Consider the following 27814-nt stretch of genomic DNA (forward strand, 5'->3'; position numbering starts at 1 on the left):
GCACTTGTCTTTAGGTGTCTAATGGAGATTTGATTCTTGGCATCTCATGTAGTCACTTAAACCCACCATCTCCAAGGGTGATCCCTGACCACAGAGCCAGGGGCCCAAAAACCCAAAAGAGAAAAAAAAAAAGGAAACTCATTGTTGTTTATGTTTTCAGTTGTCTAATATGTATTCCTTTTTTACCAGTTGCTTTACATATTAAACAGTACTATTTTCAGAATGACAACATCCTAATATAATTTCACCATTTTCTAATTAATACAAGTGAGGTTTTTTTCCCCCAAAGTTATGTGACTCTCAGAAATACAGGTGATTTCATAAGTATATGAGTTTTGAAATGTTGCTCTAGAAGACATTTTATTACGGATAATAACTATGTAGAAAAATTTTTATGAGATAATAGAAAATAGTAATCCCAATAAAATATGAAAAACTATAGGGGTTTGGGGATTAGTGGTGACTTGGTTGGGGATTAATGGTGACTTGGCATTGTTAACACACAAGGAGAACAATCAGCAAAATGCACAAGGTGCTACCCAGTCCTTCCTCTCATCCATCTCTGATTAGTATCTCCTATACTGTACACTTGATTCCGTCTCCCTTCAACTAAACCCCTAAAGTCTTCCAATGTTCCTGATAGCTGACTTTTCACAGAGTTTAATTTGCATAATTCTAAACCCAGATCTCTTCTGTTGCTGGCTTGTTCAAGTTCAACATGTTTAAATAAAAAGATTCAGTTAGGTGGTCTGAATGATGACACATCAGGTAGTACATTTACCTTGCATGTGGCCAATGCATGATCTAGCTGTAGCACCATACATGGTCCTTTGAACCTTCGAGGAGTGATCACTGAATGCAGAGCAAGGAATAAGTCTTCAGCACTGCTGAGTGTGGCACAAAAACAAAAAGATTCAATTTATCCCAAGGATTAACAGAAAGAAACAAACTCTCAGGTTTACCAAAGCCTTCCAACTCATATGTGGCCTGGAAGGAATTCTGCAAGATACTGAACTACACTGTTAAGTCTGTGTTAAGAGAAACATTTTCATTTGGAGACAATAGATAATAGACCTGACATCTGGGAAACTGAATGTTCAGAATAATACTCAATGCCTAATGCCTTTATTGCTAATTAGACATACAGTCAGATGAACTGCATAGCTCCATTCATTATGCATTCCCGAGCCTCAGAAATCTCAGATTGAGCACTGGCCAACAAATAAAGCTTCTTTTTAAATTCCCTTTTAATAACAGTCAACTATTATGTTTATACTTCCAAATGGAAATGATACTTCAGCTATCCATCAGCTGAAAGGCAAACGTGAAGTTCACTGAAAAACAAAACAGGCAGTTAGCTAGGCAATTGCTTCTTTTTCAAAAGTTCTACATTAAATTCAAATGCTATTCGAGGTTCACTGCCATTCAGATTAAATTGACATTTAAAAAGAAAATATGCATTCTTTCCTAACCTTTAGAAATAACATAAGATTTAGACATTTCAATCTTGTTTCTTTCTCTCTTGCTTGTGTTTCTTATCAGTTTATTCAGTGCCCAAACAATTATTTTTTAACCTTTGGTAGAAAATGATGAGGAGGTCTAAAAACCGCAACTATTAAAGATACTTCCATAGTGCAATAGAGCTGCTGAGAGCATGTTATATTATTTTCCTTTAGCATTTTATTTTATTGTTTGAAAATCAATTAAATTAAAACTATGATCAAGTGTTTTACTTATTTGGTTTGCACGAGATAAAATTCAACATTCTCAGACCAAAAGCACTTCTTTTATCAATAATGATAAAGCACAAGGTATTAGTTAATTTGTTGTACCAGTGGGTAATCATATTACCACACTAGGTATTGAACCAAGGATAAAATCAGTGATAATTTCTTCTATTCAAAATATTAAAATTTTTCTAAATTTTTATGCAAAATAATGAGACATAAAATTAATAGTGGAGAAAAATGCTCAAGCCTTTAATTTAGAAAGAGCATAGAGTATAGAGAGGGTCAGTAGTCAGACCTCTTATGGATTATGAATAATAATTCATGGGTTATTCATGGACACAAATTGAAACATTACATTTTGATGGCCAAGAAAATGAAGAAAGCAGTATTTTCCCTTTTTGAGTTATTCATAAGGTAATTGTATAACTGTATAACTGAAACAGAGCATATGATGGCACTTTTAATCATTACACCTGGTTTAAAAACCTAAGGATATATTGTAGGATATCATTGGTTTGTCCTTTCTCCCTTGCCACGAAAAGTTTAGGCATATCTGGTAATAATCTCTAAACATTTTTAGAAAACATTGCTATGTCCTGTTCCCCTTGCCACTAGGAGCTTAGGTATATTGGTCACATCCATCAAGGTGCTCCCAAGTCACTCCCATTCCTTTGTCTATCCGTAATCACTTCTATGCTCCCTGCCCCAACCAGTTCATCAGCTTTCCCTCTAATCAGAATCTGTTAATTTGTAAAGTCGGACCTTTCTAGGACAATGAACTTGTAAGTTAATATTGCCTTGCTCCTCTCCTTGTGTCTTTTGAATAGTTTACTTTAAAACAATGTCCTTTTTGTATGGACAAAGAAAGACAGTTGTTAATATTCTTTGGTAACATGGGATTTAATTGGCTTCAAATATTATTCATCCAGGGCATCTGCTTTCTCCACTTAAGCCTCAGCTGCCTTTACTTCCTAGCACCCCCAAAAGCAGGGTCCCAATGAGGGATGGGACAGACCGAGGGCAAGCAGTGAGTTATGTGCTACCCTGGCATCGAGATGGGCCTGGCCAAAGTGCCTAGTGCTTAGCTATATGTTAAGAGCTTGGTCATGGACATGTCATGTCATGATACAAAAGCAAGGATGAGACTAGGACCCTTCTAAGGATAGGAAAGACTAATCTGGCCTGAGCACTTTAGTCTGAGATTGAGATGACTCCAGGAGAGCAATTCTATAAGCTTTATGCATCTCTTGCTATGTCCATACAAAATGATTAATATTATGAATGCTTATATGTTAGTTGGACAAGGAGAGGAGAAACACACCCATGGGATTCGGCTCTTGGGTGGGTGTCCTGCTGATAGAGAATCTGTCCTAGAAGAAGCATCCCCTGAGGGAAAGAACTTTACCCTTATTGATTGTGACCACACCTATGTGTAAGCCCCAACCCCTCAGGCTGGGGGATTTAACTAGGCTGGAAGAGTGGGCTGGAATGGGGCGGGTGAGTCCCAGTGCCAGATCTGGAGAAGCCAATCGAGATCCAGATCCAGAGGAGGAGAATGAAGCAGCATGGGGGAGGAAGAGGCAGGAGGAGAATCAGAGGAGAATGGAGATGGGAATGGAATAAACTGCAACTGAGACCAACCAGCCTGACCCTCGTTCCTTCCTTTGCCTGCCTCGTCATCGCCATCAGCCTCCTCGGGGTGGGGGAAGAGGCTGGAGACTACCGAACACGGGCAGCGGGAGAGATAGAGTGCCACTGCCCTGTGCCCAGTGCGGTGCCTCCACCCCCCTCCTCTTTTTTGTGTGTTTACACAATACATTACTTAAAACAATATAAAAATTATAAAAATAATATTTAAGTATCCCAGGGGTTATAAATCTATCTATATATAGATCAATCCCTTTGACTATTTGCATGAACAGAAAGTAGCCATGTTGGAAAAGTTTTAGATTATTCAGGTTATGAGGCTTGAATTATGATCATTAGTCTGTCATTGACTACTGCGAGCCCTTAAGCAAATTATGTTTTAAAGAGTTTTCACCTAGCTCTCAGTGCCCTATTAGTTTTTATTAATATTTTTCAATAAAAGGAATTCTAACTCTTTGGGAAAATGACTGAAGTAGAAATTATACAAACTAAGCTTAGAATTTCTTATAGTGACAGAATAAGGAATTGTTCAGAAAAGCGAATTTTTGGTAAGTAAAATAGACACAACAGACAGCTGCAGAGTTCCCAATTGATGAAGTTGGAACCATTCAAACCAGGGCTGGAGCAATAGCACAGTGGGTACGGCGTTTGCCTTGCACGTGGTAGACCCGGATTCAATTCTCAGCATCCCATATGGTCTCCTGAGCACTACCAGGAGTGATTCCTGAGTGCAAAAGCCAGGAGTAATCCCTGAGCATCGCAAGGTATGACCCAAAAAGCAAAAAAAAAAAAAAAAAAAAAGAGGGAAATATATAAACTGGGATAGCGCAGCGGGTGGGGGGGTCACCTTACCCGGTTCAGTTCCTCTGCCCCTCTCGAAGGGCCCAGCAAGCTTTTTCTCTCGAGATACCAAGAATATCTTGCCCGAACTGCAGAGGCTGGCAAGCTACTGTGGCATATTCATTATGCCAAAAACAGTAACAAGTCTCACAATGGAGGCGTTACTGGTGCCCGCTCGAGCAAATCGGTGAACAATGGGACAGTGACAGTGATAACCCATAGTATTGCACTGTAGCATTGTTATCCCATCCCATTGTTCACTGTTTTGCTCTAGTAGGCACCAGTAATGTCTCCATTGTGAGACTTGTTAGTGGTTTTGTCATATCGAATATGCCATGGGTAGCTTGCCAGGATTTGCTGTGTGGGAACCCATAGTACTAACTGTAAATATTCATGTATAAATGATGCATAATTGAATTTTTTTAAATGAGAGAAAGATACAGATCTTCCATGCAGAAGTGTTCTAAATAATTCATGTGGATATTCTTCTATCAAGAAGTATAACTTCTAGCCTTTATGGTATGGATTTGCTTGTTTTGTTTTCAAAGAATCTAATATGAAAAGGAGGAAAGAAAATAATTTTACTTTGATGAAATCTTGTTAAAACCCTTACCAGATAAGACAGGTTGATAGCCAGTATCCTTCATATAAAAAGATCAGACTTGAACTTTACTTCTGATTCTTTTCCCCAATAACTGAAAGCTATAATACAGAGATTCTGAAATTCTTGTGGTGAGCGTGTGTGTGTGTGTGTGTGTGTTTAGGTAGCTGACCTTTACCAGAAAGATATATAAATTTCAACAAAGATCACCTAGGTGTGTCATATATATTTATGCCAACCAAATAGGAAACTAATTAATTAATTAAACTAATTAATTTTTTAAAAGCAGTAATATTACAAATATTAGTAAATGCAAATCACTATAATTTCCAATCTAAATCACAATGAGAGACGTTACTGGTGCCCGCTTGAACAAATCGATGAGCAACGAGATGACAGTGACGTGATAGTCTATTATTTTCAAGAACACCATTCTGAAAATGTATACAACTTTATGTAATTTGCCAATGTGGAATTTTAACTTGTTTGATAATTTAATTTACATTTTTGTACATAGATTTAAACTATTTAAATAATATATCCTCTTGCTTTGATAGTTTTATTAGTTTTAATGTTTATTTTAATGCAAGTATTTAGAAACAGATTATGAAGTTTTATTTTTAGGTGCCCTTATACAGATTTTTTTCTTTTGCAATTTATTTACATTGAAGAAAATACTGGAGTAGAAATTATACAAAATAAGCTTAGAATTTCTTATATGGCAGAATATGGATTTGTTTTGAGCATCTAAACAGTTTTGCTTTGTAGTATTATTTTTAAATCATTTATATTATTTATATTATAAAAAAAAGTAACAATAAGTCTCACAATGAGAGACGTTACTGGTGCCCGCTTGAACAAATCGATGAGCAACGAGATGACAGTGACGTGATAGTCTATTATTTTCAAGAACACCATTCTGAAAATGTATACAACTTTATGTAATTTGCCAATGTGGAATTTTAACTTGTAAATATTTAGAAGCTTAATCATGATTGAATACTTACCATGTATAGCTTTGAGCAAGTTGAGTTTTTGCCCCTTCAATTTTTGTTTGTGAAATATAAAGATGGCTATCTTCATAAATTTTCCCTAAAAATTTTTGTTAAAAAAACTAAATAAAAAGCTATAGATATGTATTTAGAATGTGACTTCTTATTTATTAATAATTTTTGTCAACAATGTCCATAAAATATATAATAAATGTAACCTTTTAATGGTATAAATCATAACAATCTAGCCATTAGGTAAGATAATATCTGTGCTCTTTTGTCAGATTAATTTTTGCCATTATTCCTGGACATAATAAACCTATCACATATAGTTTATCTTTTTTTTTATATAGAGTTGTAGCTTAATTTTTGGCATTTTTTTTAAAACCATAAATGACATTGTTCAGTTTACTTGCAGAATTTTGGATTAAACCAGTGGCTCCCACACTTCTGTCCTTTAAGCCATTTCCCCAGCTTTAGATACACTTTTTAAGTCTTCTGGATATTGTAGTGTATGTGTTTTAGTATAAGAGGAAGAATATATATATATATATGCATATGCCATAACTTTCTCATTACTGTTATTTTGCTTTCAATTTAGATGTTTGGCAACTTTTTAATTTACCTTCCTAATTTTTGAGACCATAATGCATTTTTATTTACATATTTTAACATGACATACTGGAAATTTTTTGTTATAATTAAGGAATGAAGTGTGATTACCATATACATATTTGATTGATTTGCTTAGCTAACTCTATGGATGAATATTGAAGTTGTTCATCCTTTTGTTTTCCCTACAGTTAACATTACTGACTCATCGAAAGCTTTTTCACAAGTACAAATATGCAAGAATTCATTATTCTCAGTAAAAATCTTATTTTTTTTTCTCATCCTAGTTGGGTTTAGGACCTCTGCAATAGTACAGCAGATATGTCACTTGGCTTGCGCATAGCTAACTAGGATTCAATTTCTGGCACCCCATATAGTCCCCTGATCCCACTAGGAGTGATCCCTGAGTGCATACTAAGGAGTAAGCCCTGAGCACCCCTGGGTGTTCTCTGCCTCCAAGAAAAAGCATAAAAACAAGCAAAAAGTTGGCCATTAAAAACAAATCCAGAATTCTCATATTCATTGGAATGACAGGACAAAATAATATCTATAGTTTTTCTTGCTTGGGAATTGACCATTATAATTGAATATTTAGTGTCTGCATCCAGGACTTTGTCTAGACTCCATTTGACAAATTCCATACAAGCATGAAGAGAACTCACAAGTCTCCACATAAAGAGAGATGTCAAAACTTTAAAATAATAGGCAACTATTGTTTTCGGTAAAGATTTCGCAATTTTTAAGCCTATATATACATATATACATGTATATATGTATATATATACATATACATACATATATACATATGTACATATATATACACGTATATATATACATATATACTTTTCAGATTACACCCAGAAATGCTCAGGGAATACTCCCGGCTCAGCACTCAGGAATCACTCCTGGCATTGATTGGGGGACCATATGGAATGCCAGGGATCGATATCCCGGCTCAGCCCACCTTGGCTTAGAGCAAGGAAAATGACCTACCTGCAGTACTATCACTCTGGCCCCTCCTCTCTTTTTATTGTTCAAAGTCACATACGAAAAAATGAATAAATCATATAATCTGTGAAAACCCTCTCGGAGATTCCAGCAAGGTACCGAGAGTATCCCACCCGCACAGCAGAGCCTGGCAAGCTACCTGTGGTGTATTCAATATGTCAAAAACAGTAACAACTATGGAGCAATCTTTCTTACCCTTCTATCTACTGTCCTTGGGTGTCAGTCTTGTGTTATGTTATTTTTATACTTCACAAATGAGTGTAGTCCTTCTATATCAGTCTGCCTCACTAGAGGGCGGGGAGAGGACAGTTGGAATAGATAAGAGATCACTAAGAAAATGATGGTTGGAGGGGCTTGAGCGATAGCACAGCGGGTAGGGCGTTTGCTTTGCATGTGGCCGTCCCGGGTTCAATCCCCGGCACCCCACAAGGTCCCCCAAGCACCTCCAGGAGTAATTCCTGAGTGCAGATCCAGGAGTAACCCCTGAGCATTGCTAGGTGTGACCCAAAAAGCAAAAAAAAAAAAAAAAAATGATGGTTGGAGTAATCTATCGGGATCGGAGATGTGTGCCAAAAGTAGATAAAGGACCAAACATGATAACCTCTCAGTATCTGCATTGCAAACTATAATGCCCAAAAGTAGAGAGAGAATATGGGGAATATTGTCTGCCATGGAGGCAGTGAAAGGGTGGGAAAGGAGGGGGTATACTGGGATATTGGTGGTGGGAAATTGTGCACTGGTGGAGGGATGGGTGTTTGCTCGTTGTGTGATTCAAACTCAGACATTCAGAGATGAACGCTTATACTATATCTCGCAGTGAATCAATAAAATTAAAAAAAAAACGTAACAGGTCTCAAGTCTCACAAGGGAGACGTTACTGGTGCCTGCTCAAGCAAATCGATGAACGGGCTAACAGTGCTACAGTGCTGTATATTTATATTATCTCTGGCCTACAAATAATTATTTATGTTTTGTGTTTAAGACAAACGCATTAGAAAACCAAACTCACAGAATATAGTTGATATAGTATTGGAGAAATAAAAATTATGAAATCATAAAAATAATGCTATATTGATAATTTACACATATTGGGATCTATTCTATTTTCTTATTGCTTAATCATGTATATTGATCATATAGAATTAGTCTAATTTTAATTTGAATTGGTTAAAAATTTATGTTAATAAGGTTTGGTAACTTATCAGCGACATTCCACCTTTAAATAATTGGGTTCTGTGGATACTTAGCTTTCCCTGACAAAGCATTTGTAAAACATGTCATTGTGAATGACACACTTTTTCCTTTAAGTCAGGGGGTCTGCTTTATGATGGGCTTATTTTTGATGGCTGAAGAGAACTTTCTGTTATGAAATAGATAAATGAAACACACTGTAATTCAAGAAAAAGCCGTATAGAAGAGATACAAATAGTGGACTCAATAGTCTTAACATATATCCTGAGATTAAATATATAGATGTGTGAAGTGACACGAGCATATAGAAAACCATAATTCTGTGTGGGAACATTCAAGATTACATGGAAAAGGAGTGGTTTCATTGAAAGAAAACAAGACAATAAATCTAGTAAAAAGTCTGCAAGGGCAGGGGCATGAGGGGAGTCTGGGGGCTTGAACGTTTTCAACTGTAGAGGCTTTTAGTCCATAACTGATTAGGATTGATAAAGCTGGCAATGAATAAAAAATAAGAAAGCTGGGGGCTGGAGCGATAGCACAGCAGGTAGGGAGTTTGCCTTGCACACGGCCGACATGGGTTTGATTCCCAGCATCCCATATGGTTCCCTGAGCACCGCCAGGAGTAATTCCTGAGTGCATGAGCCAGGAGTAAGTAACCCCTGTGCATCGCTGTGTGCGATTCAAAAAGAAAAAAAAAAAAAAAAAAAGATAAAGCTGGAATGTTAGTTTTGAATGAATTCTGAAGAGCTATGACTACCTGTGATGCTTAGGTGTGTGGTAGTTTTTTGGTTTTGTTTGTTTTTGTTTGAGTGCCACCTCCCTTATTCTGGCTGTGCTGAGAAATCACTCTGTGCTATGCTCAAGAGACCCATATTGGGTGATGGATTAAATCTAGGCTGGTCATGTGCAAGCCAAGTTCCATAACCCCTGTGCTATTAGTCTAGCCACTGTTATTTTTTTAAAGTTGGACTTTTAAAAAAATCATTTAGATATCATGTTGGATAGTGTAAAGTGTGGATTACAAAATGTGAAAAGAGCCAGGCTTATGTGTGAAAATTGTTTTTGAGTTGCAGGGTTAAAAGGAGAGCAGCCCAAAAGTCAGGTAGCGATGATGGAAAACACTAATTTTAAAGAAAATATTCAGGAAAAATTAATCGTTGGGTTTTACATTCCTATTTATTGCAAATGAAGGTGGATATATAATTGGGGTTAAGAATGATGGCACAGGGAAAATCAGAGGAGAGTGAACTGAATATATTGCTTTTGTAGGAGAATTATATTCATGATTCTACAGAAATTTCCACAGGGGAAAATATAGGCAATTAAAATTTGGTTGTGCAAGTACAGAAATGACTGGAATCTGGGGTTAATGATTTTTGTATCATTGTCTTACAGGTGCCCAGTGAAGGAAATAGAGTTCCCATGAAAGTCAAATAATGAATAGTTATCAGTATAATTTGAATCAGAAATTCTAGCTTGGAGTTCTAGGTTCCAACATTTAGGGTGTGATATATGTATATATAATATGGCCCTGGGCTCATCTATTCCATAAACAGCCAGAAATATTTACCTTAAAGTAAATAAGTTACTTACAAATTCAATGAGGTAACATGCAAATGTGCTTTGGAAATCCTTAGTGCATTTTCTGTACTTTTTATTATAATATATTTCCAACAAAACATATATATTAAGATGTTCATTGCAGCATTTTAATGAAAAATTGGAAATGCCTAAACATCTGTAGCTAGGGATCTTTTATGTATATACATATATAAGCAGTGCATAATTTATATGCAGTTATTATGCTGCTAGTAACGTGTTTCCACAAGGATTGTAAAATTCTTGGTCATTGTTTATACTTTTTCATTTTGAGAAAAGGGTCCAAAAATGTTATATACAGCCTATGCATTGCTACAGTCTCACTGTATCACTGCCATCCCGTTGCTCATTGATTTGCTTGAGTGGGCACCAGTAACGTCTCCATTAGTCCCTGTCACTTGCTAGTGTAGCCCGATGATGTATTAGGGGCACTTTCAGGATCAGGGAAATGAGGACCATCGTGGTTACGGTTTTTGGCATATAGAATACACTACTGGTAGCTTGCCAGGCTCTGCCACACGGGTGGGATACTCTTGGTAGCTTGCCGGGTTCTCCAAGAGGGACAAAGGCTTTTAGGGCAGCCTCTAATCGCCTTTACAGGTGTTTCTTGTATATATATATATATATATAACACATATATATATACACATAAAAACATATGAATATATATGTATATATGTGTATATATATATTAGATAAAATTGGAAGAATGACTTTCAAACTCAGCAATTTTTGTTTTGGAAGATGATACTATCTATGAATGATGTTTTTTAATGTAAGTACTGCCATGATTATTGGAAAACAATACTTAAGTGCTTCTTTATATAATTTCCTTATGGAGTGAATTAAGCAACTTTACTTTTAATATGTAAAATATTAATTAAACGTGGTGACATGTCATATATTAAATCTGAAAAGAAACAAGAAATAATTGCATAGTCAAAGCATGCATATGTATTTGTGTGTGTGTGTGTATATATATATGTGTATCTATATTATATGTGTATGGAAATATATATCCAAATACAAAAGTAAAGAGTCACTCAAAAGTATTTATTTACCTTGGGTCATAAACTTAAGGCAGAGCTAACTACAACCAGGTATTTGGGAGTCTTATTACAAAGTCAAAGCAAGTGAAGTTAAAAACTCCCAGACTGTTTTGTAACTATATATTTGGGTGGATAGGACAAATGTAAGATATACGCTAACCAGTGAAACAGGATTTGATTTCCACATTAATTGCAGAATTGGGAAGCAGTTTAAAAGCAAGACATGTATTTAGAGGCTTTTTTTTTTTTAAGAGGACTGGGTCTACTTTATCTTGCAGAAAGATACATTGTCTTCTGCAAATCTAACACTGAAGATTTAAATCCCATTAGGAGTTGCTGAAAGGATTTGAGTAGCTCTAAGACATATTTTGTTGAAGGAAGGATGATTTCTGTTACTTACTTTTTGCATGCAGTTGCACAAATTATCCAAGATTCTGTTTAAATTCTATCATTTCAATTGTAGTAATATAGCCTACTTTGTTGAAATTGCAAAAAAACAAGTTGTTGATAGACTAACATTAAGTGATTATTGTGTTTGTGGAACTGATGATGTGACAAAAAGGAGGAAAATAATTATAATTTAAAATATATTGAATATTACAATGATAAGGGGATGATAGTAAAAATAAGGTAATAAGGAGAAAAAGAATGGCATTGATGACAAGATGAGGAGGAGATGGAGGAGGAAGAAGAAATTTTCTTTTGAATTTTTTAAGATCTCATAGAATCTTGTGTTTCAATAATATTGTCAATGACTCCTGTCGCTTGACTGAATAAAATACAAGTATAAGGCCCTTATCATTCTGTATTTACTGATAAAAGAAATACAAGTAACTCATTGTTGCTGGGATGGATTATGGTAGGTAAGAAAGTAAGCTGCTTTCTGCAAGAGGCCTTTTCATTTTTCCTGCAGGGGACAGATGGGGAAAACATTACATTTAATTTAGCTGGCTTTTTTCTGATTTCTTTTTTCATGGATTTTTTTTTCTTGAGGGAAAAAATGATTTTCTTTTACATTTCTTTGATGGATTTATTCTAGTTCTCTTTTTAAGTTTTTGAAACTTGGGATTTCATATAATAAAATTGTCCTCCAGGCATTTGAAGGAGATTGACTGATAAGGTTTGGGAATAGCTATCATCTGTATTTTGACAAAAACGACTGCCTTTTGGTAAATGTTATGGGAAATAGTCAGAATTTAATTTTAAAGGACATATTTGAGATACTCTTGGCAACATACATGATGTATGTCACTATAATCTTTGTGCCAAAAGTGTGTAGAAAGAGATTTATGTGCACGCAGAGAATATTTGACTTTAGATTCACAGATCTGGAAGAGGAGGAAACCATAAAAACTACATCTATAATTATTGCATAATTTATTTTTATAACAGTAGCTCTAAAGGGATCGGTATTCAATTAAGTAAAATTTAGTAGAAGAATTACAATTCTACTATTACTGATATGGTGACATGAATGTTTGAAAAGTAAAAAGTCACTTGTGCTGCAGAACTTCTCATTAGTGTCCAGGATGGATTTGCATTTTCTGGCCTAGAACAACTCCATCCATTAGGACTGTGGGGTGGGGAAAAGCAGTGCTTTTACCATAGTAGTTATTGGTTCACATGCCAGAAATTAGAAATTTGAATAACAACACTTATTCTCAAATCTTACATTATAAATATCTGCACTGTAGCACTGTCATTCCATTGTTCATCGATTTGCTCGAGCGGGCACCAGTAATGTCTCCATTGTGAGACTTGTTACTGTTTTTGTTATATAGAGTACGGCACGGGTAGCTTGCCAGGCTCGCAGGGATGGGTAGAAATTAATTTTTTTGAGATGATCATGATGTATGTAGTGCATATGATGGTTATTCACGATACCAAATAGCATATATTATTAATATTATGAACCAACAGAACATCTAAATGTAAAACTACAAGTAAAGGAGTTAAGGGGTCTGCCTTGCACGTGGCCAACCCCTTAGATCCTTTCACCACATATGATCCTCCCCCACCTCCAAATGCCACCAGGAGTGATCCCTGAGCACAGAGCCAGGAGTAACCCCTGAGCAGATCTTGCTATGGCCCCAAAATTAAACAAAACAACAAAAACACTAGAAGAGAGGAAAAAAGATCCAAGGACTGGCAGAGAGCCTTAGGGTCCTTCCCTTGCGAACACAGTCACAAGCGCAAGCCACGGGTATCGACAAGCAGGAGCATGGTCCTGGCAGCCTGACTCTCTGGGATACCTGGTGTCACAAGTTTTTTCCAGCCCATCATAGCCTGGTGGATGTAGGTATCACATACAAAGAAGATGTGCAAGTACCATGGCCAGAAGTGCAACCTCTGCCAAGGACTGTGTGAGGCAAACATTCCTCTCCATGGAAGCACAATTGGCACAGCTCAAGCCTGTGAGCCCCAGAGACAGATGCATGTGCTGCAACTAAAGAAATACAAGCCTCTGTGAGCACCGGGACCAGTGTGGAAGTAACACAACTTGATGGAGGACCTGGCGAGGATCACAGGCAAAAATGTGCAGGTACCACTGTTAGGCATGTAAGCAACCCTATTTATTATGACAATATCAACAACAAAGGGAAATGAGTGGGGGATAAAATGAATTAGGTCTCTCATTCACTCTAGAGATATTTTGAGGTCTTTTCCCATTGTTTGTGGTTGCCTGTAAGCTTCCTGCAGCTTATCTTCAAGCTCACTGATTCTGCCTTTGGCAGCAGTCATTCTACTGTTGAGGGAACCCACTGAGTTTCTTTTTTTTATTTCACCTACCGAATCCTTTATTTGTGACATCTCTGTTTGCAGCTTTCTTATTTCTGCTCTCATTTCGTCCTGTCTTTTCTTGGCTGTCTGTTCCACTGTTTCTCTCATGTCCTCCTTTAATTTACTGGATACCTGTTCCACCATTTCTTTGAGTTCATTGAACATCTTCAACATCTCATCTCTGAATTCTTTATTGGAGAGATTGTATTTGTGGGTAACCCCTGTTGAAGCTTCTGGAGTGTTTTCTTCATCCTCTCATCGTGGTGGGGATTTGCACTGTTTCTTCATGTTGTGGTGGTAGTATGCGGGTGGGACCTTCAGTTCACTATCAGTATTCCCCACTCGCTTCGAGAAAGGATTTTGGATAAGTTCAGTCAATGGTGGTAGCCTTCTTTCCCTTCTAGAATACTAGCTTCCACTTAGGTGCCCTACTGTGACTTGTGTGAGGCCTCTAGTGGAGCGTCAGAGGTTGTGTTCTTTTATATTAGGCTTTGCACAGCTTCTTGTGTTCAATGGTATTTTGGCGAAATTGGGATAAGCTAGTGGACTATTGGCCTACAATCCAGATATTCCACTTAGAGTTTTTCTCTGAAGGGACAAAATTATTCCTTAAACCTAGAAGCCCCATGCTCATTACAACAACATTTTTAACAGTCAAATATTAAAATAACCTTTATATTAACAAATGAATGGATACAATGGGAAATTTACACTGTTCATATTCATATATAAACATGTATACATAAAAGCAATGGAACATGTCTTCAGCCATATAAGGGAAAGAAATCCTGCTAGTTGCAACAACATAGGTACTAACCTAAGTGAAAAAAGTCAGAAAGAGAAAGGCAAATACTTATCTTGCTAACACATGAGGTCTGAGACCTAAAAAAAAGAACAACAAAGGGCAGATTCGTATTGCCAGAGCTTACAAAGCAAAGTTGAGAGCAGGCAATGAGTTGATAGTGAAATAAATGAAAGAGGTCAAAGATTTGAATTTCCCACTCTTTTTAAAACATGCCCCAAAGAAAAAGAAAAGACTATGAAATCTATCAATGTTCTACTGCTTTCCTTCACAAGAATTTTCAACATTTTAGTAAACTTAATTCTATATCCACATTAAGTTTGCACCCCCCAACACTTCTTTTGATATTGACGACTCTCTTTAGTCTCTGAAATATTTTCTGATCAAATTAATGATCCATTTGTAAATCTTCTTTCCTTACCTCCTATTTTCTAGCAATGGACCAAGATTTTTCTAGGTTACCTAGCAAACTGTTAGGTATACCATAGTATATCTCGGTACATAGTCTTTCTGTAATTAGTAAAGAGGACATTCAAACCAGAAATTACTATACAGCAATATTGGGAAAACTATATGAGCTTTCCACCCCTCATTCTTTATTTGTTTTTGTTTTATAGGTAAGAAAATGGGCTACGAATATTCAGTTATTCCCTCATCAAAACTTATCCAATTGTTACTTAGTAAAACCATGATTTTCCTAAGATTTACTATATTTCTTTTCCTAAAATATATTAGTTCAATAAATAAAGTTCAATAAACCATCTTTGGGAAAGCTAAAATCGTGTTCTTTGGCTCAAAAAGGTATGTGTAACCTCCATTAAGATCAAGCCAGGTGAGAGATACTGCAGTGTGTTGTGTGCTTGCACATTACTGACCTGGATTCTATCTGTGGCATTCTATACGGTCCTTGGAGCACTGTCAGCAGTAATTCTTAAGTGCAGAGCCAGGAGTTACACCTGATCTAACTAACCACCAGATTGGCTCCAAAACCAAGAAAAAAAAGCCATAGGAAATAATTCCTTAGATGCGTATTATGAAACTTACAATGACATTTTATTCCTTGATAGCTAATTAGAAGATTTATATTATTTAAAAATAAAGCAAATTGCCTAATGATGTGATTAAGAGGCATTTTCTTCCAGATCTCAGTGTTTTAAATGATTTATCAGTTTTTCCTATTGCTCCATTCATTCTAGGTCTCAACTGGCATTGCTTTTCATTGAAAGATATTGACCGCAAATGGGTAATTCATTTTTGGTCAAAGCAAATTATGTTTTGTGTCTGTCTAGAAAATTTAATCATTAGGGCAAATTCTACCTGTATTTACTCTTTCTAGAAAACCTTACATTTGTCAAAATGATGACCACTCTCATGAAGTATTCTTTGATACAGATTATAGTTACTTCTTCATTTATCACTCTGCCAGCAGTTGACCATTTGTATTGGTTGTTTATGGCTACTGTAGCAAATTGCCACAAACTGTTTTTAACAACACAAATATATTTTTAGAGTTGTCTTAGGCACAGCTTTCAGTGTCTCACTAGGCTAAAATCAAGGTGTCAGCAAGACGCAAGAGGAGAATTTATTTTCTCACTTTTTTGAATTTGCCATGGGTATATTTTGATTCATGATCACTGACTTCATCCTAAAAAATCCAGAAATAAGTGGATTGATTCATCTTATATTCTATCACTCTTATGTTCTCTTCTTCCCAAGACATAATGCAGAATAATTATCCTAATAGCAAGGTTCTTGGCTGGGGTAATAACTCAGTGGTAAAACTCATGTGTTAATTACAGGAGATGGATTTGATATCTGGCACTAGAAAATAATTTAGATGTTCCTTAGTATCTAAATTTCCCATTTGCCATGCAAGATAGTTAGATTCACAGATTTAGAGGATTAAAATATGGGTATTTGTGGCTGGTAAGTGCTGTGCTTGCCACAATCTTCATCATAATCCATCAATTTCCCAAATCATTTTAGAGTAGTCATTCTCAAATACAAATAATGGACCAAGGCAATTTTATCTGTAGAATGTTTTTAGCACTTCTGTTTGTAAGGATTAATTATGTGACCAATGTCTCTGAATAATAGAATGCAATCACATTTATTTATTTATTTATTTATTTATTTATTTATTTATTTATTTATTTATTGAAAAGGCAGTTCAGTTAGAGAAGGAATCACCAAGTAAATGGTGCTAGGAGGATCCGGTCAAGATGGGAGACGCACCCTGAAAGCAGTCTATAGACGGAACATGGTGGCCACTTAATATCTCTGTTGCAAACCCCAATATCCAAAAGGAGAGAGAGAGAGAGCAAAAAGGAATGCCCTGACATAGAGGCAAGGTTGGGGGAGGGGAATGGGGTGGGGTTGGTGGGAGGGATGCTGGGACCATTGATGGTGGAAAATGGGCACTTGTGGAGGGATGGCTACTTGACCATTATATGACTGAAATATAAGCATGGAAATGTGTAAGTCTGTAACAGTACCTCACGGTAGTTCACTAATAAAAAAATGATAAGAAATTCCCATACATGAATCTAGACATTTATTTCTGTCACTCTATTCTAATACCCATGTGTATGACTGTACTGCCTTATAATTAACAAATGCCTTGGGTTAAAGTAAAAAAATAAGTCACCTTTGTTTAGAAGTATAGTGTTCCTAAATCTACAGCATCACAGATTTATATGAAACTGTTTATAAAGTAGATTTCAAGGTGCAAGAAGAGTCATAAGGAGGCTTACGAGGTATTAAAATTATAAGTTGAAAAGAAATTATAAGTTGAAAAGAAAATGGTCAAAAATAACCAAGATAATCCTGAAGATGAGTAAGGTATAATTTGTCTTATTAGATAATAACACTCATTGCAAAAATATGTTAATAGAACCTGTTATCACAATGATCATCAAATGAATACATGTACATAGAATCTTGACATATTTCAGAATGCCACTTCAGATAAATGGTGAAGGAATTGTCTTCTCAACAAAGGATGTTTTAATGACTAGTTATATAAATGAAGAAAAATATAGCTCCTACTTCACAATATGCACTTTGTATTTTTTTGCTAAGTGAAGTAAAGGCTAGAATATTAAAGAGGAATGCTGAAATATTAAGAATAAAATATTATTTTATTCTTGGAGTAGGAAGACTTATTCTGGGTGTGCATATATGCACACAAACACATAAGCAAACACCTGTCCAAGAAATAATATATTAATTATGTCCTATTAAAAATGTATATATATCAAAATGATAGATTAATTTAAAAGAAACAATATATTGAGAGCAAAAAACAAAACAGCATTCAGAATAAAGAACCCCTACAAATCCATATAAAAGAGATATCCAAAAACAATAGAAAAATGACAAACATGTAACTGCATTACTTTATAATAAAAAACTACAAATCTCTAAAGCATATAAAAGGTGTGTTTATTTCTCAGTAATGTATCTTTGGATTAGCTGGGGTAACTCTGTACATTGTGTCTTATTCTGAGGCCCAAGTTAGAAAGTGGTAAGCAAAGATTACTTGTACATTTTTTACATAATATGACTTAAAGTGGGCCAGTCCCAACAGACTACAACATTTCAAGTAATTATCTACATTATGTTTATTCATACAACATTGGCCAAAACAAATAAACTAAGTCCATCATAAAGAAAAAAATACAGTCTTTCTGCCAAGGAGTCACACCCATCTAAGAAAGAGAAAGTAAGTATAGAATATCAGAGAAACTGGGAATGAAAAACAGAAGCAAGTATCATCCAACTTCATATGCACTTATGCAAATTCTGAATACAGAAAAGTTGTCCAAACTCATTGGCACTAGGTAAAATAAATTCTAAATCAAAATAAGACCGCAATTTTATATCAGTTTGGCAGAAGATTAAAAGCAAACACAAGTTGATGACAAAGATAAAAAGCAAGGAAGATCTTTATATACTGTTAATCAAAGTGTAAAAGATTTTGGAGGAAATATGGGCATGATCTATTTAAGTTGGGATGCATATATGATATTATGCTACACTTCAGGGTTTTTACTGCTCAAGTAAATGCCAGAAGTTATATTGCTATGTATTCTTAGAAACAAAGGCATTTACTTTAAGTTAGTTTATATATATATATATATATATGTGTGTGTGTGTGTGTGTGTGTGTGTGTGTGTGTATTTGTGTGTGTGTGTAGATAACAGCAGCAACAAAATCTATTGGGAACAAATAAGCTCTTTCATCATCAAATATTACATAAACAATATTTGGCAGATAACTATGGCAAATTCATACAAAATTTCATTCAGGTAGTGAAAATGAAGAACTGGCTCTACACAAATCAGCATGGATGAAACTCACTAATTAAATTCAGAGTAATAAAGTATGATTCTTTATAAAGTTGAAGAAATCTAGAGTTGAAGAATTTTATATCTAATGATAGTTATAGAATCTATCATTAAGGTATATATGGAGGGAAAAATTTCACCTAGACATACTTCTTAAAGTAAGGAATATTATAGATATATTTATGATCTTTAATATATGTATTGATGGGTTATAGGATTATTTTTGTTTTTTTTTTCTGAGTCACACCTAGTGGTGCTTAGAACTTAGTCCTCTCTCTGTGTCCAGAGAGCACTGTTGGCAGTGCTTAGGAGACAATGTGCAGTTCCAGAAATTGAATCTGAACTGAATGACTTCCAGGATAGTGCTGTCTGTCCTCTATTATCTGTCTGGCTCTGAAGTAGCATATATATATATATATATATATATAAGTAGATACTAATAAACAAAACTGTGTGGAGACTTACCAAATCATAAAGAAGCCCTAAATTAGGGAGAGGCATCTGTTAGCTGTTTTCTTGATGCTCATTTTCATCCAATAGGTGAGGGGTATATTATAATGATGATTAAAATTATTTATAGCTAACATATGTCACAGATCTCAATTTAAAAGTATTATATGTTCCTCTAAAATACATATAAATATTATAGAGTGTATCTAATTAGTTTATCCCTTCCAAAGAAATCTTATTTTAATGTTCTTTTGCTTATATGTTTATAGATTAATCGTGTGACATAAAAGCTGGCTGTAAGATAAATAAGCATTGTAATATTTCAATAATAATTAAATTAGAGCTCTATTCCTCTTAAAAATAATCAAATGCAAATACCAATTGACTTCAAGTGATGTATTTCAAGTGATGCAAATCAATTCTTTCAGGAGAACTAGTTGTTCCTCTGAGCCCTCTGTCAGAATCACCAGATACCTTTGCTTTTCTTCTTTATTTAATCATGTTATAGATTATAGCTTGAATGTGTCATTCCAAACTATTTCAATGCATGTATTAGTCTCATAGTGTTTTGCTGCTCTGTGTGAACCATGTTTTCAAGGGCCTCAATGCTACTTAATGGACTTGCAGGACAAGTCTTTTCATAAGAGGGCACCAAGCTCATTAGAAAAGGAGAATTGTTCCTTCTGTGGTGTTGATGGCCAAAATTTATGGAGTCTGCTTTGTAGGTTACAGATACATCATCATCATCTATATATATATACACTATCCTCTCTCTCAGAGTTTTATTATCCTCTAGGGCATGTTGCTGATAGCTTCATTCTTTGAAGTGCACTTGTCATATAGTGTCTTGATGTGGGAGTTCAGGTTTTAGACTATATATAATGTTAGATTTATTTCAGTTCCTTTTTATTCTTATGGAGTTATCAGCATAACTGATTTTTTTGAAAAGAAAAGAGCCATGTAGTTTTTATTGCTAACTTAGAAAAGTATCTTCAAACATGTATATGGGTATACATATAGACGATTACTAATCAAAGCAAATAGAGTTAAAAAAAAAAGATACTGTCAAAATTTTGCTTTAGAAAAGCTTAACTTCTAATGAAAGAAAGGGTTGGAACTACAGCAATGCATTTTGCTTTTTTATGTTTGTTTTCTTAAATAAACAAAATCAATAAATGTGTGAGTTTGTTAAAATGCATCAATATATATACATGCACATCAATTTTTAAAAAATAAACATTACATCATAAATCTTGATGTTCTAAGTCAATTATTCTGAATGAACAAGCAACAGGAACTTCAAAGTTTAAAAGGTCATTAGAAGAATGATACTGATTGCATTCCCTAAAGAGGAAATATGGAATGTCCTTTCTCTCCAAGTGACTAATAAGCAATGCTTTACCAAATTTATATTGTCGGTCATGTATACATCAATCACAAAGAACCTACAATGATTTTTGTTTTCTAATCAGTGAAAGTGACCATATTTTTCTAAGCACTTTCTTGGAAAGTCAATCAGAGGTTTTCCCTTAATATTCAATCAAGCAGTAATAAATCTCTGTGCCCTTCCAGGACAGCCACCAGTCTCTCTGGCTTCTTGTGTTATATATTCTTGTTCTAGAAAACAAAGTGAAATCAAATAGCAACAGGAGCACTGAACTCTAAATTGCATATTATTTGTGAGAGGTCTGGTTCAAGCTCTGGCTCACATTTCAGCTATAAAACCACAGGTCGTTTAGCAAACCTCTCAGACTTGCATTTGCACATCTTAAAATATGTGGTGGATCATATCATCTTGAGGATTCCTTTAGCAATAAACACTTCAGGGTCATCACTATGTTCTTAACTGAAGGGTCCTAGTTTTGAAAAGGAAGTCTCTTCCATGCTCATACATTACCACATTACCATCTATTTAATAAATATTTAAAATGTATTCTTTTTAAAATGTTGCTTGCTTTTGAAAATATATGAAGCTCCTGTCCTAGTAAGACGCAAACCTTCAAAACAGCTGCCCTTTGCTCTTCTTGTGATTCAGTTTTATTTGGGTATTCTTTATCCATTTGCAAAAAATCAAAAATCCTTTCAAAGTTGCAATAAGGTGATATTTTTGTTTGATACTGCAAACGGAATGGTTCATTTAAACAAATGATCATTTTAAAATGTGGGCTTTTGGGACTGGAGAGATAGCACAGCGGGTAGGGCGTTTGCCTTGCATGCGGCCAACCCGAGTTCGATTCCCAGCATCCCATATGGTCACCCAAGCACCGCCAGGAGTAATTCCTGAGTGCATGAGCCAGGAGTAACCCCTGTGCATCGCTGGGTGTGATGCACCCCCCCAAAAAAAAGCAAAAATAAAATGTGGGGCTTTAGGGCACAGAGAGAGAATAGAGCTGTAGACTAGCTTACATGTAGCTAAGCCCAGATTGATCCCTGGCACTGCGTATAGTCCCTCAAGCACCTGGAATGGTCCCTGAGCACCAAGCTAGGAATTAAGCCTGAGCAAAATATATATGGCCCCAACTCCCCAAAGGGACATTTGATATTCAGCACTTTGGCTAAAACTAGCGAGAAATATCTGAACATCTCTGCATACTAAAGTCAGTAGATTAAACTCAACATGCCAGGATGCAAAGTTGAAACTTCATTAAATTTCAGGAAAATATTGTGACAAATAGATCTATTTATTTCTTCATTTATCTCTAAAAAAGTGGGTACTAACTAGTAACTCCGTGAAGGGCAGGTGCAATTATCCTCATTCATTTTATGAAGTAAGCCTTTTCAGCCCACAGTGAACATAAGTTCTAGTGCTTTTGAAGAGGGCAGTCACCTATCATTTGGATACAGCATGATTCAATTTTTGTTTAGTGTGTGTGGAATAACCATAGGTCTAGTAATTACTATGGCAATGTTAAAGGGAATGTGAAGTTTTTGAAAATTAGGATATGTAAGCACAGTAGATAATGTTTGTTTTTGATCTTGAACTAGAGGTAATTGGCTTTAATTATTATAGTAAATTTTCTTTTTACTTCCGATAATTACAGGTAGAAACTTCAGGAATAAAAGATTTATTATAGCATCTCATGAGCTGAGTTGAAACCATGTGGGAGATAGATAATATTCCTAGTTATATATTTTGTTTTATTAAAAAATTTAGTAATGTTAATACTTATAGGCATTTTAAAGTAATACTTAAAAGCATTTTTATTTCATAATCTATAAGTAAAAGCTGGTAACTTTCAGTTCTATCTAAGGAGTATAAGTAAGTGGTGACAATAGTTATGTTCCACTGATTAATTATTTTAACTTCTCATCTCTGTAAAATATAAGGAATCTAACATTTATTTAGAAAATCAGAATCTATGGCTGAATTGAATTTTTGATACCCTGAAAGGAGGAACAATTCAGATTTATCTCTTATCATCTCTTATCTCTTTATAATGAGAATTTTTTTGTAATTTTTATTTTAAAAATCACTACGGAATAATCTTCAGTAAATTTAAAATGTTTATAGGATTCATTTTAATTTCTAATTGTCAGAGACAAATTATGACATATGAAATAGCTGAGAGAATAGATACATTTTAAAAGCTTTTTAGTATGTAGTCTTAAAAAGTTAAACCAATTAACCAAGTATAAATTTGCCTAGAGATTATTTAAAATTCAGAATCATTTCATATGTTTTTAAGTGAGTTCATTTTGAGATAAATATCAAATGCAGTTTAAGATATAGTTTAAAAATGGCAACGTCTTAAGAAATGCTTGGAACATTAATGCCTGATTAGTCTTACAGTTATTTTCCTATGAGAATTAGATGCTCTCAGCTATAAAATGACATTTGGTGCTCAGAGTAACAGACTGAGGGTGCCATGTTATCCATATTACACACAGACACAAGCACTCACAAGAGCAAAGACATGAACATGGCACCTGTGTCCTCCTTAGGGACATGGTCTAATTAAACTGTCTTCAAAAGATTTCCTATAACCCCTTTTCCCAACTAAATGTGCATAGCAATTCAACTTAAACTGAAGACAGTTTAAGTTGTAGGAATTCAGGAATTCAGGAACTCAGACAAGTCTTTTTATTTGACAAGTTTGGTAAAGATCATTTGTTTCATAGATGTTTATCATTAGTTAACATTTTCACTTTCTCTTGAAAAAAATGTTCTTTCAGTATGCACTAAAGTTGCTTTTATTTAATGTCACATATGGCCATGTCTCCATTGATGTTACTGTGATTCTCTTGCCAGCATATCCTTTAAATTTCTTTTACCAAAAAGTACCAAAATTTCCTCCTCAGTTTACAAAATTGAGTGAATGCTGACTCTAAGCAAGGGAGAGCAGAAGGAGTATGATTCTATGCTGCCATTGAGTATGAGCAAGAGTAGAAATACTTTAATCACACAATAATAATACTGCACGTTTGAGGGAGACTTAACTCCCTAGGCTCTTGTATAGTTACAAAGCTATTCAAGCAAGTTGTTCTGACTCAGTCTCTGTCATGTAGTCAAAATCCCTCTGGAAAAGAAGGTTATTGCTTCTAATTAGACTTTACAAATTGGGAAAGTCAGGAAATCTGGGCGAGCAGGTGCATATAATTGAGGGTTGGAGAATGTTGAATCCTTTCAAACACTGGTAATTTCTAAGAAAGTTAAGAAAATGCTAAAAAGTCAAGTTCACAATTACAAAGTCATTTTATAATCCAGTTCTCACTGGCCAACTGTAGGTGTAGGCATTTTTGAGTTCCATCATTTTCTGGACTAATATTTTTTTCACTGTAAAGCAACTTTCCTTATAATGGGTATGAGAAAGTAAATTTCACCTCTCCCCATAATTCTGTCTCTGAAGGAAGGAATTTCAAAACTACTCTGAGGCCAAGAGAGTAAACTATAGAACTGTAATGGTTCATCCATCACAGGAGCCTTTGCTAGTTCCCAAGGTGACAACTACTTGCTACATCTGTAAGTCTGAGTTTCCTTGAAAAACTGCACTGTAACTACACTGAGTGGGGAGAGTAGAGGCCATGAGGAGGATTCCTTCTGTGCTCATTCTATGACACATGAAACACTGCTCATTTTTTTTTTCTTGGGGAATTACTAGGATGGGTCTCTGAATTTATCTCCTGCAGTCCTCACATTGAAAGACCCTCCACCAAGAGGAAAGAGAGAATTGTCATTTCTGTAGGAAAAGTTCATTCCAGAATGCAGATTGAATTAACAAGAAATTGTTCTATCCTTTTTCAAATTTTCAGAGCCCTGCAGTTCTGAAATTTATTACTGAATAAGTATATACTAGATATACATATAGTGTGTAATATATACATTCACTTGAAACAACTTAATCTTCTACCCATGTGATTTAATTGATAATGGCAAAATGACCTCTGGATCATAATTCTTAAACTTATTTTTTAACGTATAAAAATAGAAATGTAGATGAGCATGTAATTTTTTTAGAAAACACATTTTTTTTTTTTGCTTTTTTGGGTCACACCTGGCAATGCACAGGGTTTACTCCTGGCTCTGCACTCAGGAATCACCCAAAGCGGTGCTCATGGGACCATATGGAATGTTGGGAATCGAACCCGGGTCAGCCGAGTGCAAGGCAAATGCCCTACCTGCTGTGCTATTGCTCCAGCCCCTAGAAAACGCATTTTTAAGCTGAGTATAAGACCAGGCAGTGAACATCCTACATTGTTTAAGTCACTTCTTATCCCTCTCTAGCCTATTCCCACTTTTATCTTAGACAGTTTGGGGTCTCTGTTGGTTCCTATTTTGCTATATAAAGTTCAAAGGCATAACAATATGTCTCGTGTATCAGACAGTGCATTGCAGATAGAAAGATGTGACTGTCCAAACTGGTTTGGGTCATCTCTAAAGGCCTTGGAATTGCACCTTGTACCCTATAAGAAAGGGAAGCTTGGCATTTCCATTCCTGCAAGGCAAACCTTTGCATGAAACAACACTTTCCCTAGGTTTCTTGGTAACAGATTGGTCTCCCCAGTTAATATGGATGAAGTGATTAGGTTGATTTAGTTTATAGACACCTAGAGGATCACTGTTAGCTGATATTTCCATGTGCCTGCCTCTTTCTCTAAAGCATCTATTTTATCAAATTGTCTATTTATTTCCTGGGTAGATTTGATTGGAAGCTACATACACTGCCGTGATTTCTTGGAGGAACTACAGAACTAAACCTGGAGAAAGAACTTAGGAGATAAAGGTGAGTTAAAATTTACTCCACCCTGCAGCTCAGATAGGGAAGGGAATACCAAGCAAAAATGTGGTGGGAGGACCTGTGTGGGATGGGAGAGGCGTGCTCGGAGCAGACTCTAGACTGAACACATTGGCCACCCAAGACCTCCATTACTAACCACAAAGCCCAAAGGGAGGGAGGGAACAGAGGGGAATGCCCTGCCAAAGAGGCGGGGTGGGGAGGAGGATGGGGTGGGAGTAGGTGGGAGGGATGATGGGGTCATCAGCAGAGGACGGGCACTGGTGGAGGGATAGATACTCAAGCTGTATATGACTGAAACACAAGCACGAGAATTTGTAAACCTGTATCTGTACCCCCACAATGATTCATCAATAAAATAAATAAATAAATAAAAATATAAAATACAAGTTAAAAATGCAATTAATAAAAACCAAAATATTATGAAAAAAATTTACTTCATCCTGGTCAAATTAATAAGTCTAAAGTGTTGCCTTATGCCTTCAGAATTTAATTCATCCTTATTTTCATCCTCTATTCAGTACATTTTAATGAAAAGTCTATGCTCCATCTGAACTGTGTGTACTGCAAAGAAGATAATTTCTACCCAATCATAAACTCCTACATCCAAGGTCAACATAACTGATTTGGGAAATAGTAGTCCACTAGATTTAGACAGTGGACTATGGATAGTACCCAGGGTATATTTGGGCCAGCTTTTGATTTCTAAGTACAGTTTTATTGGATTAAACCCATGCAAACATAACTGTTTCTGCATTTCAACAGCTAATCTGGTGTCAATAATAACTCTATGGTCCTTAATGAAAAAATATTCAGCCTCTGAACTGATTTAGACAGGCTCTAGGAATTTGATTCAGGTTTGAAAGTCTTTAAACTTACCAAATCTGAGAAAATTCTAATAAAATGATATTTGGTAATATGTGAAAATGTATAATGTTGCAATATACTCAGCTTTTACTAGATTCGGACAGCTCAGTTCAAACTTTCACTAACCTTGCATACCGATTGTTACAAATGGATGATTGAAAATCAGCCATGATGGTAGGTATTTAGGTGACAGAAATCATCAAATATTTTAACTTTGACTTTAAGTGCACCTGGATGTGCATATATAAATGCTTTCTTTTATAAAGAACTAGTTTCCAAGTATATAAATTATGCTACTTATGAAGAGGGGCTGAAATTAAAATAGATTTAGGGATAACCAGAATTTAAAAAATTAATGCCATGGGGCTGGAGAGATAGCACAGCGGGTAGGGCGTTTGCCTTGCATGCGGCCGACCCCGGTTCAAATCCCAGCATCCCATATGGTCCCCTGAGCACAGCCAGGGGTAATTCCTGAGTGCAGAGCCAGGAGTAACCCCTGTGCATCACCAGGTGTGACCCAAAAAGCAAAAAAAAAAAAAAAAATTAATGCCATATCTTTTCTTAATGCATTTGTTAACATTTGTCCTGAATACCATTCAGAGAGTAGATGTCTAATACTACAATTGTCAAAATCACATATATTCAGTGTTTCTACACTTAGACAAGTTTTCTTGGTTCATTTTTACTATAACTATGATGTACAGAGTCTATATAGCTTGGAAGGGCTTTAAATGTTTACTATAACTATGAGATAGATACATATGGAAACGTGCATCAACTTCTCAGGGCATAAATATTTTTCCAGAAAATGTTCCACAATTTTGATTCTTCTACCTGCCTGACTGTATAATTATTTTTCTCAAGATTCTCCAACTTAAATGAGGATTCCGATCATACAACTCTTTGTTAAAATTTGTATGTATATTTAGAAGGTTTTATTGAGAAAATTTGAGTGACATCATAGGAACCTGAATTTCACAATCTAATAGGGCTACTGGGGGGTTAGGAACTGCTGAGGCCCATCAGTGCTCCACGCCACTGGCTATAGTCAGAAGTGTTCAGG

Source organism: Sorex araneus, chromosome 11, assembly GCF_027595985.1.
Source record: "Sorex araneus isolate mSorAra2 chromosome 11, mSorAra2.pri, whole genome shotgun sequence".
Classification (NCBI taxonomy): domain Eukaryota; kingdom Metazoa; phylum Chordata; class Mammalia; order Eulipotyphla; family Soricidae; genus Sorex; species Sorex araneus.